The sequence below is a fragment of the Pogonomyrmex barbatus genome, unplaced genomic scaffold (assembly GCF_055798465.1).
Source record: "Pogonomyrmex barbatus isolate J1 unplaced genomic scaffold, ASM5579846v1 scaffold7, whole genome shotgun sequence".
In the NCBI taxonomy this organism is placed as follows: Eukaryota; Metazoa; Arthropoda; class Insecta; order Hymenoptera; family Formicidae; genus Pogonomyrmex; species Pogonomyrmex barbatus.
The window spans coordinates 1,002,274-1,014,202 of record NW_028297171.1 but is presented as its reverse complement, the minus strand read 5'-3'; the positions used below and the strand labels follow the sequence as shown (position 1 = coordinate 1,014,202).

At 32.6% G+C, this 11,929-nt stretch overlaps 1 long non-coding RNA gene and 1 pseudogene across 1 annotated transcript; one reads left to right on the top strand and one right to left on the bottom strand.

Annotated features, from left to right (window-relative positions):
• Nucleotides 1–806: 806 nt before the first annotated feature.
• LOC148934843 (uncharacterized) lies at nucleotides 807–4,523 on the bottom strand (annotated as a pseudogene).
• A 4,282-nt stretch (nucleotides 4,524–8,805) lies between these two features.
• On the top strand, nucleotides 8,806–11,604 carry LOC148934842 (uncharacterized). Its single transcript, XR_016140865.1, has 2 exons — nucleotides 8,806–9,193; nucleotides 10,144–11,604. It is a non-coding gene; the product is annotated as an uncharacterized LOC148934842 (long non-coding RNA).
• Nucleotides 11,605–11,929: the final 325 nt, after the last annotated feature.

The following is an 11,929-nucleotide window of genomic DNA, read 5'->3' as shown; positions in this document are numbered from 1 at the left end:
TCCGTAGAATCGTTTGATTTTGTAAAATTTTCAAGAGTTACATTTTTTTTGAATTTCACTTCCTAATGTAAAGGAACGAAAATGAATTGAGGGAAGTAAAAGTAACAGATTTATTCTTTAAAATGAGCTCAAGAAAATTATCGTACGTGATTTTTTTCACAAAGTTATAACAGTTCAAAGATCGATAATTTTCCTGTAAAAATTTAGTAATTCTTTAATTTTGATTTAAAAAGTTACAAAAGAATTACATTAATAGGACATGGAAATTTTAAAACAAAATATGAGTTTATTGGTCTCATCAACAATATTGAAACAAATATGAATTAGTGTAATGCAAATATCTGATTTTCTCTAAAAAAAGACAGATATGTTCTTAACAAAAAAATTAAGTTTGTTTTAAAAATTTATTATTTTTATAAAATGAGAACCTAATAATATGTTATGTTATCACAATTCTAATAATAAAATTCACAGAGAGAAATTAGATAAATTTTATCTTTTCATTAAAAAAAGAGAAAACTTAATCCATTTTTGTTTGTAAAATAAACAATTACTTAGTATAATATTATTTTTATTTTACATAAAACACATGTTCTATTTTTAATATAAATTAATTTTTTTTAATATTTTTAATATTTTAATTTTAATATTATAAGTTTTTATAATTACTATAATTACTATAATTATTATTTTATTTAAATGTTCCAATACAAAATATTAAACAAAAATTAAAATGCAATTTCTTAAAATTCTAAATATAAAACTAGTTAATTTTTAAAACTCAAAAAATATTGGCTATATAGTTATTATAGAATTGCACAAACAAAATAAACTGTATAAAGGTTATCATAAAGAATTAAAAACTTTGGTTACATTTGATTAAATCTCATTGTTTCAAATTAAAAATCATCTTAATTTAATTTATATCAATTTATTACTAATTATTACTAAAAAAGTGAAACTAATTGAAAATTGTCAAAAATTGTTATAAGGATTCAAGATCATTAGTAAAATAAAGAAAGATTAATCTATTTGTCTTAACATATATTCCGATTTTAAGCTATAATTAAATAATAAATGATACATTTAAGTATCAATAGCTGGTATATTCTCTAATTTCATTGGTATTTAAACATATGTTCAAGTCATTGTAATGTGCATATGTTTTTGGTAAGGTTATAGTATCTGTACATGTAGTAAATATTGTCTTTGACTTAAACCTCCTGTTTCATTAAATTTAATTTGACATTAATAATGATGGGCACGAGAAAAGATCCAGTAATTAAAAACAGTAAATTTATCAGCTTGTTTCTGTTAAGACATTGAATGTACATAGTAAAATAATGCAATACATCATTTTCTTCATTCGATAGGTAAGGATCAGTCACTAAACAATTAATGATTTTCGTTGCAGTAGATGTTTGCATATCTAAAAGAATCAAAATCACAATTATTAGATAGGTAAGGTAAGTAGATAGGTAAGGTAAGTAATTATTAGATAGATAAGAAATTAGAATACTTTTCTGGTGATACATCGTGCCAAATTTTTGCAATCGGTTTGATTTCGACAATCTTTTTGATTTCTCTACTAAAATAGCAATTCTCTGTAGCAATAATATTTAATATATTTAATATTGTTCTGAAAATGTATCGGAACTTGGTTTTGCAAAAAATCAATGTGCCTGAAAAAATCTTGAATAATCTTATTTTCTTTTTCGATTAGAGACAAAATTTTTTCAAAATCTTTCGCAAATATGAATTTATATATCGCAATAGTTCCTGTAGTAAAATATCAGATTTGACAAATTTTTCAGAATTTGCAATGAGCATTAATGTAATTCTTGATAATTTTGCAGGAATTTGATTTGTCAAAAGCAACATATGTTGTAAGATCCGTCCAAGTATAATGAACTTATCTAATTTATTTAATCTATTTAACTCCAAGTATGGGACTATACAATATTCCTTGAAAAAATATTCCCTCACATTTAACAAAGAAAAGATTAAACAATTTTTTAGTAAGGCCGCCCCCATCAATACCTATCTCTCCAAGAAAAGTAACGCACAATTTTTTATTAACTATATGCATCCATATAAAAATTTAATAAATCATAAAGGCAATTATTTCTGCATACATGAATAGTGATTTCTTCTGCGTTTTCTGGAAGAGAAATATTAGACATTTCTCGATAATAGTTTCTCCTCGGATACTTGAAATTCGATCATTATACTCAGATAGCAAATTTTGTGCCAAAAGCACAAATTGCGAAATTATGATACATGTTATGCAAAAATTGAATAGTAATCCAGCATGGACTGCTGTAACAGATGCCAGCAAAAATGCATATATCGAGCAAGTTCTGCATCATAACATGTTGCAAAAATGCTGTAAAAATTGAACAAAGCTTGTCATCATAAATACATCAGAATTCAAGCATTTTGTGTTACCACAATATTCAACAGAAAATACTTCAAAATGTAGCATGATATGCCATCAAAACATGTTGTAAAAATGTAGTAAATATCTGGCATATTTATTCTTTCACACTGTGACAGCAGAAATGCGGCAAGAATGTAACACAATATGTAACGTCAGATACTGATAGCAGAAACGCAGCAGAAACAAAATACAGTGTGCCATCACATCGTGACGGCAAAATTTAAGGTATAAAGCACGATCTGCCTTATCAGTGTGTCGGCAGAAACGCAGCAGAAATTGAGCACAATGTGCCGTCACGTTGTGGCGGCAAAATTGTAATAGAAATCAAGTAGAGCCTGCTGGCATAATCTGCCGACAAATCGGCAACAGAAATCGTACAAAACTCTGCGTCTCTCACTAAACACAATAATTAGAAAACTACCGCTAGATTGCGTCTGTTTCTCGCATGCAAAATTTATCAAACTTTCGATATAAGCAAAATCATATTCAACATGCATTTATGATTTATGTATTTTTATATATGCCACTTGATGCAAGACGTAATTGTCCAACAAGGTAGTTGACGAAGTGTAGTACCTGGGTAATAGTACATTATATAAAATGTACAATGTTTGATAAATTATTTGATACGTTATATAAAAATCAAAAGAATCATAACTTTATATCTTTAAGAAGCTTTTTATAATTTATTTGTGCTGTAAAAAATATATTAGTTTTATCATTAGTAAAATAATTAAAAATTATTCTTCTAAAATAAGAGATAGAAAAAATAATAAAGACTTTTTCAAAATTTTTTAGTAATAGTAATTTAAATATTTATGAAACAGAATTTGCTCGATTTCTGTTGTTAATTTGTCAATAAGTTATGTTAGCAAGTCCTATTCGATTTCTGCTGCGTTTTTGCCGTCACATCGTGACGGCACACTGTGCTCGATTTCTGCTGTGTTTCTGAGGCCAGTATCTGATATGGTAAACTTTGCACAATATCTACTACATATCTGCTGACACAATAAGATAGCAAGCAATGCTCGATTTTTATCGCATTTTTGTCGTTATTCTATGATGAAAAGGTGTGCCGCAAAAAACTAAGCTTAATTGGGAAGCAGCAGCTTGAAATCTGCTGCGAAGTTATGATCGGATCTACTGCAGTGCTGGCATACTGCTGGCATTTTGCTATTTGGGATAAGTTTATTATTATGTTTAAACTGAATTAACATTACCGAATTAAACAGAATTACCATTAAACTTAAAATAAATGTCAATAATTTTTTCTAGTTTTTTTATCATTTTTATCACTTTTCTTTCTTCTACTGTTACGAGCAGTGTTCCGCTCGGCGCTGCCGTCACATCAATTACTAATTTGAAGATCATTCCTTGCGGTCCGACGCGGTTGTGAAGCGGTTGTCAAGAAGGTTGTTGTTACGCGGAGACTTAAAGCGGACGGACGTGTGTTGCGGTGTTGTAATTGCTTCGTTATTAATAAAATTCTCAAGTTTTTATTAAGAGAGTTGTTATTTCGTGCGCGGCTCATCCGTATAACGCGATTCGCGATTTGTGACTGCCGCGAGCGCGACATTTTTGGGGGTTCGTCCGGGATCGTAGAATCCATCGGACAGATTGTTATTGGAATGGCAGAGCGCCGGCAAGGACCAGCGGCATGGCAAGGCAACGTACGGTTTCTGCAGGAAGGAAGGACTGCGAAATGAAAGAAGCAGAGGAACGAGTTGAGCGGAGACTGGATGACAGCATTAAATACCAGTCGTTAATTAATCAATTTCTTTTCGCTTTTATGAAATAAATTTTGTTTTTCTTTTTATTTGCTTTTGCGCGCTTTTGAGTTAAAGAAAATTCTTTTATGATGAATTTTCGGCACGGATTGATTGTTGGACGAACGTGCATACGTTTTTTAAGTTTGGCACGGACTTCGAATGTTTCGGTTTTTATTATAGATAGGAGGAAAAGTAAATAAGGAAATTAAATAATCTTCGAAGTTTCTTCCGAGTGTTCGAAAGGTATTTGTAAAATGGAACTCGTTTAGATGTGTAAATTCCGTTTCGGGAAGGCGTTCTAAATTGGATCGTAGTTTTTATCGGAGCCTATGGGGAAGTCGATTGTTCTTTCCGTCCGAAGAAGAGAAAATGTTGAATTGAAAGATGTTCTTATTCTATAAGAAAGAAAATTACTGTTTCTGTTTCTTTGTTTTCTTTAAGGTTTTCATGAAGAGGAGTTGTGCAAGAACGATGTTGAGAGGAAGATTTTCTGCTTACTGCCCGAACATCCGGCTAAAGAAATTTTTTTTAAAGAAGACTGCCTCGCCCTCGGTTTTTTTGAATCGTGGTTTTTCCAAGGGACTTAGAGCAAATGCCGAGGCGGGGACTTGGGGTGTCCGAAAGGAGGATCCACGGAAGCTTCCTTCCCTCTTGTCCGAAGACTCAAGAGAGAAGTGCGCAAGACATAAACACAAAAGAAAGAAGCATCAAGAAAGAAGGAAGAAGAGGGAAGATGACCTCGCAGCGGCACGAAACTTCCGGGAGGGGTGAAGTTTGGGACTGATTCGGCGCTCGGTAATCCGCAGCAGCAGCTCGGGGTAGAGCAGGAAGCCGACAGATTCCCTGAGAACTTCATCATGGAAGAAGAAGCCGACTTTTCTGCAAGGGAATTCTCTGGAATTATCGGGACGACAATTTCGAAGAGAAGGGGGGGTAGTGTTACGCGGTTGTGAAGCAATTGTCAAGGGGATTGTTGTTACGCGGAGACTTGAGGCGGACGGACATGTGTCACGGTGTTGTAATTGCTTTGTTATTAATAAAGTTCTCAAGTTTTTATTAAGAAAGTTGTTATTCCGCGCGCGGCTCATCCGTATAACGCGACTCACGATTTGTGACCGCCGCGAGCGCGACATTACTAAACACGCTACATGTACTTAAATGAAATAATTTTAATTACATACCTGATTGATCATTTTCGCTTTCATCAAATTCTTTTTCTTCATCTGTCATCAACTATTTCGAATTGTGTTCTTCTTAATGTTCGTGACAGACGTTCGTGATCAGTTCTTGGAGATCGTGATACAGTTAGTGAACTATTTGACAAGTTTGACTAATCCAGTATTGTCAAAATTATTATTTTTCTGATATGTATAACCTAAAGATAGCGAACTATTTCTTGATGTTCCAGAAAGAGAAGCATTTAGTTCTTCAATAAGATTATCCGGAAAGTTGTTCAAAGGCAATATTATAATTTTACTTTGCATTAATGATTTTCCAAATCATTCCATTTTGAATATCTCCAAAAAGAATGACTTTCTTCAACTTATCTACTTTACCCAATGTAAAATCGCACATTCTTAATAAATTTTGAATATAAGGATAGTAAAGTGAAACAATGTCTTTTTTTATTTCATCAAATGAGGAATTTCTTTCCATTTCCAAACAACTCGTTAGATAGACCTGAATACATGAAATTTATCAGTAATAATACATTAATAAAATCTAGTCTTTTGTAAATTAATATATGAATACTTTTAATTAAATAAATATAAAATATATGATATATAATACATAATAGATAATACCTAATATAATAATATCCTCTCTATTTTAAGAATTTTAATACTACATTGGATGGAAAAAAATCAGCGTGTGTCAATTACATCAAAACAACTTTTCTCTTGAACGTTTTCTTTCTTTTTCATCCACGACGTGGATTAAATGTAATATCGTTTCTCCTAAAAATTTCTTCGAGTAGCTGCTACCAAAGATGAAAAGTTACGTTCTTCTTGTGTTGATTCTTGTGACGCATTAACTGCTATTCTTAATAAACGATTAGTTAGTTCCCTCTCGTCTGACATTTTAATTTGAAATGTATACTTATTAGAAATAGACTAATATATGTCTGCACTAAAAGTTTGATTTGATTTTATTTGTGAATACCTGATAAAATCACGTGTGCAACAATATGCATTGGCGCCATTAGTACTGTTAACTCAAAAACTTCAAAATCCCTAGCGGTGAATTAAAATTATGTTGCGACATAATAATAATTCAATGAAATAATATTATGTCAAGACATAATAAAACCTCGAAATGAAAATTATGTTTAAGACATAATAAAAAATATTAACAATATTACAATTATTGTTATGTCGCGATATAATAATAATTTGATTTAATTATAATTGAATTATAATTATAGGGGGTATAATAAAATTATATGGGATATAATAAAACTTCGAAATTATTTTTGCCCAAACATAATAGTAATTAGATCATTTAATATTATGTCAGAATGTAATGAAAATTTTGAATTGTTTTTATGTGTTGTACATAATTTTAATTAATCGAATTAAAATTGTATCTAGACATAATCTAAATTCGTAATTTTTATTATGTAATAAAATTTTTATTCAGTTACTTAATATTATGTCGAGACGTAATAAAAATTAAAGATTAATATGACATTCGTTTTAGTTTTAATAACTAAAAAATTGCATCGAATCCCAAGTAGCAAGATGACGTATCATAATGACGTCATCTTGCTACTTAAGTGACGTTATTATGACGTCATCTTTCTACTTGGAATGTTAAATTCTTAAAAAATAATTGTCTAAAAAAGATTACGATTCTTATTAATGGATTAAAATTATGATACGACACAATAATAATTGATTAAAATTACGTCGTGACATAATAATAATTCCTTGAATTAAAATTATTATTACATTTAAAATTATTACTATTATATATCAACATAATAATAATTTTGAATTTACATTAAAATTATGTCATGACATAATTTTAATTCAAGCAGTTATATGTCGAATCATAATTTTATTCCATTAATAAGAATCGTAATCTTTTTTAGACAATTATTTTTTAAGACTTTAACATTCGACAATTTTTTAGATGCTAGTAAAAAATAAAACAACTTGCTATACAAGTTTGTCTAAATAGGCCTGTCATAGGACTAGTGTGAACGCGCCGTAATAGTATAATGTGAACGGTCCCTATCATTTGTCAAATTGTACTTTCGATTTGCTATTGTAACAAGCACGTATATTGTTACATTAAATCGTAAAATACTATCAATAAACAGTGGTATCATTTCTACATATTGTATATGGTGCCGAACATAAGGGATGACGAACCCAAATCCATCAAACGAAGAATCAATAGGCCATATAAAACCCCCTAAATACTTCGCGACAAACAGCTCGACCGAAAATGTGATCGCCTGGAAACTTTGGCTACAACAATGGGAGTGGTACGCAACGGCTACGAACATTGCAAGCAGCCAGAAGTCCAAGTCCTATTTTCATGCCAAGCATAGGGCCCGATGCCGCAGTTGTGTACAATACATTTAACTTGAATGAGACCGAAAGCACGATCAAAGCGAGATTCACCAGTCATTTCACGCCGAAAATCAACGGAACGTACGAGAAATACATCTTCAACACCATAAGTCAAAAGGAAGAACAACATTTTGACGAATTTTTGACTAACCTCAAAACCAAAGTCAAAAATTGCGGCTATGAATCGTTAGAAGAAAATATTATCCAAGATTGTGTAGTAGTAGGCATAAAAAGTGATGATACAAGAGAAAAACTGCTAACCGTGGATAACCTAACACTTCAAAAAATCGTAGACATTTGCCACTCCGCAGAGCAGGTTAAGAAGCAGGTAAACTCTATGAAGCAAACAGCTACTGTAGAGATGATACACTGCAACAGACAAAATGTGAAAAATAAGAACAAACAGCATAAAAAAGAAAAAAATGAGAAGAAGAAGAAGAAAAATTTCATTGTGAAAGATGTGATACTACTCACGGAAGAAAAGCATGCCCAGCTTTCAGGAAAGTATGTAAAATTTGCAATAAAAGAAATCACTTCACAAAATGCTATAAAACAAAGAAAATAGAAGCAATAGAACAAGAACAAGATAGTGACAGCGCAAAAAGTGGAAACTCACTTTGTGTTTGCTCCATAGAAGACGATGTAGACACAAATGATTGGTTCCAGTCTGCAACATTGTCAGGGCACATCACAGTAAAGTTCAAGCTGGATTCAAACAGTCAGTGTCATCATATGTCAGTGTCATCATAAAAAAGATAGCTGACAAAGTAAAAGCTAAAATAAAACCCAGTACAACTAGGTTCTTGATCTCATTCTCCAGTCATAAAATTTCAGTATTTAGAGAGTCAAAAATTGAAACTAAAGTTAAAGATGTTACTAAGGAAGGAAATACATAGTAGTTGAGAAAGAAGTGACACCGATAATGAGAAGGTCGACCTGCGTAAAAATGCATCTTATGAAAAGAGTAGAAAGCTTGTCAAAAGAAGAGAAAAGTTTATTTGAAGGCATAGGATGCTTAAAAGAGTTTAAATATAATATAGATATACCTGATTGATAACCCTACACTGCCAATTTGCCCAGCCCGGAAGGTACCACACATGCTACGAGATCAAATAAAAAAAGAACTGGACTTGATGATTGCATAAAAAATTATAGTACTGGTCACTAAACCAACACCAGCGGTTTTTCCTATGGTAGTTGTGAAAAAAGACAACAGGATAAGACTGTGCATAGATCCATCAGCAATAAACAAAAACTTAAAGCAACGATACTACCCGCTGAATACACTAGAGGAAATTGCTGCAAGAATAAATGGATCTAAATGGTTTACTTTACTTGAAACGGGATTATATACATATTTGTAATGAACTATCTTACTGAACTTATCTTCTTCCTTTTCGCAGGTAAATTCTCTGCAGTCTCTACTCAAGGTACCAGCTACATACATCTCTTTCCCTTTTTTGTACATAATTTTTGGGTATGGTAAAATGTTTGGTAGAATGTTTGGTAGGTCTGCAACCTTGGAGAAGCTTCTGTGAATGGTTTTTTGAAGATTGTTTCCAGTGGTTTGTGGTAGTAAGGTCTTTACAGCCCCAGATGTAACTGTGAAATTTTTTGCATGCAACGAGTATGGCATTAGCTTCTTTTTCTAGTTGACTGTAACCATCTCAGTCTTGGTGAAGGATTTAGCGCAGTAGGCGATAGGCATTCCGTTCTGTATCATTATTCCACCACATGCATAGTTACTGGCATCCACAGACAGTAAGATTGCTTTTGAGTCATAATATCCAAGCACTGGTGGCTTCTTTAAAAGCTCTTTCAGTTTGTTGAAAGCGTTTTCTTGGTCCGTATCCTAAAACCAGATTACATCCTTCTGTAAAAGCAATCTCAATGGTGCTGTTACATCGGCCAGATTTTTTATGAACTTTGAGAGGTAAATAATTAGATCCAGAAATCTCTGTAGTTCTTTTACATTTTCTAGTCTTTTTATCTTGCTTATTGTTTGCAATTTTTCAGAATCTGGCTTCAGCTCTTCATATGTGACAACATGTCTTAAGAATTTGACTTGAACGTTGAACTTGCATTTTTCTTTATTCAGTTTCAAACCTGAAATTCTAAATTTATCTAAATTTTGTTCTAAAATTATCCTTTTTTGTTATCTGCTCCAGTTCTTCTTTTGTTTCTGCATGGATCAGGATGTCGTCTATTGACACTTCCACATTTTTGAATTCCGATAGTAATGTTGTCATAACTTGGAACACTTCTGGTGCAGATGTTAGTCCAAAGAGCATTCTTAAGCAAGAGTATCTTCCGAATGGTGTACTAAATGTCAAATAATCTGATGTTCTTTTAGTGACTTTTAACTGCCAAAATCCTCGTCGACAAGCACGCAGAGAAGAGCTAAGGCAAGAGACAGAAAAATGTCAAGAAATGAAAGATTTAAAAGAAATAATTTTGAAAAGATGACCAGAAAAAATTGAACAAGTAAAAGAAAGCTTAAAGAAATATTGGTATTATAGAGAAACATTCAGCGTACATAAGAATATAATTTTGAAAAATGACAGAGCTGTGGTGCCAAAGTCCATGGTACACTTAGTCATCAAAAATTGCCACCTTAGTCACAAAGATATACAAGATACTCTACAATTAGCTAGAGACAATGTGTTTTGGTCGGAAATGACTAAAGACATTACCAACTATGTCAAAAACTGTAAGGCATGCATAAGATACAAAAAGATAATGCAATGGAACCAATAATGTTGCAGAATATACCAGAACGTCCATGGAGTATAGTGGCAACAGACTTGTTCCATTACAAAGGAAAAGAGTATATAGTGATGTCTACTCTGGTTACTTTGACATGCAAGAACTGATTAGTACAACCAGCTCGGCAGTTATAAAAGCTCTGAAAAATTAGTCCGCAACCTTTGGGATTCCGGATATACTACAGTCTGATAGCGGCAAGCAGTATGATTGTGAAGAATTTAGAATGTTTACCAAGGAATGGAAGTTTGAACACCGAATCTCAAGTCCACATTTCCCTAGGTCCAATGGACTTGCTGAACGTTACGTCCAAGAAGCTAAGACTCTCCTAAAGAAATGCAATGAAGATGGCACAGACATTTATCTAGCACTTCTATACCACAGAAATACGCCTAGACTGGATTTAGGTTCACCTTGCCAAAGACTGATGAATAGAAGAATAAAGACTTTACTTCCTACTAATGAAAGACTGTTAACACCTAAAGTAATCAGAAATGTCACAATGAAACTAAAGAAAATTAAAAAAAAGGAGAAAAGAATGCAGAGACAGAAAAGAAAGAAATAAAAGAGTTCACGGAAGGAGAAAAAAATATTGTTAAGGAAAAATCACCAAAATTGGGTCCCTGCCAAAATAGTACACCAGAGAGACTACGTTCCTACTTAGTAAAAACAGGCATACTACAGAAATGCATGGCATTTAAAACATGCTTCATCGGATGATAATAAATACTTCTCCAGCAGAGCCGTCTACACCAGCTCCAAAGCCTTCAAATGAGTGTGTTATAGAACCTCATAAGCCAGCTCCATCAACTACTGCATCATTCTTATCTCCACCAGCTGCTGTTCTTGCACCAGCCATAAGAACAACGCGCAGCGGCCATGTGGTACACCAGCGCGCTTCCTTTGAAAAAGGGAGATGTCATAGGACTAGTGAACGCGCCGTAAAAGTATAGTGTGAACCGCCCCTACCATCTGTCAAATTGTACTTCCGATTTGCTATTGTAACAAGCACATGTACTGTTGCATTAAATCGTAAAATACTATCAATAAACAGTGGTATCATTTCTATATATTGTACAGGCCCTAAGACGAATGTATAAAAGTGTATTTTCACCTAATACTGGATTTTTAACCTCGTAGCGTTATAGCGTCAATGAAAATGGATCAACGCTAGCGTCTATGCTGGCATCAAAACGACCTAGTCTTAAAACAACACCGTCAAAAAGATTAATTCTGTTTAAAAAAATGTCATTTAAAATCCCTGACTACTCAGCGAAAAACTCCGCGTTGACGTAGCGACGTACCGTCGCGGTGAAAAATAGAAGCACATATATCTTTGTTCATCTTATCACTATTCTTGTTCATCTTTATACAAG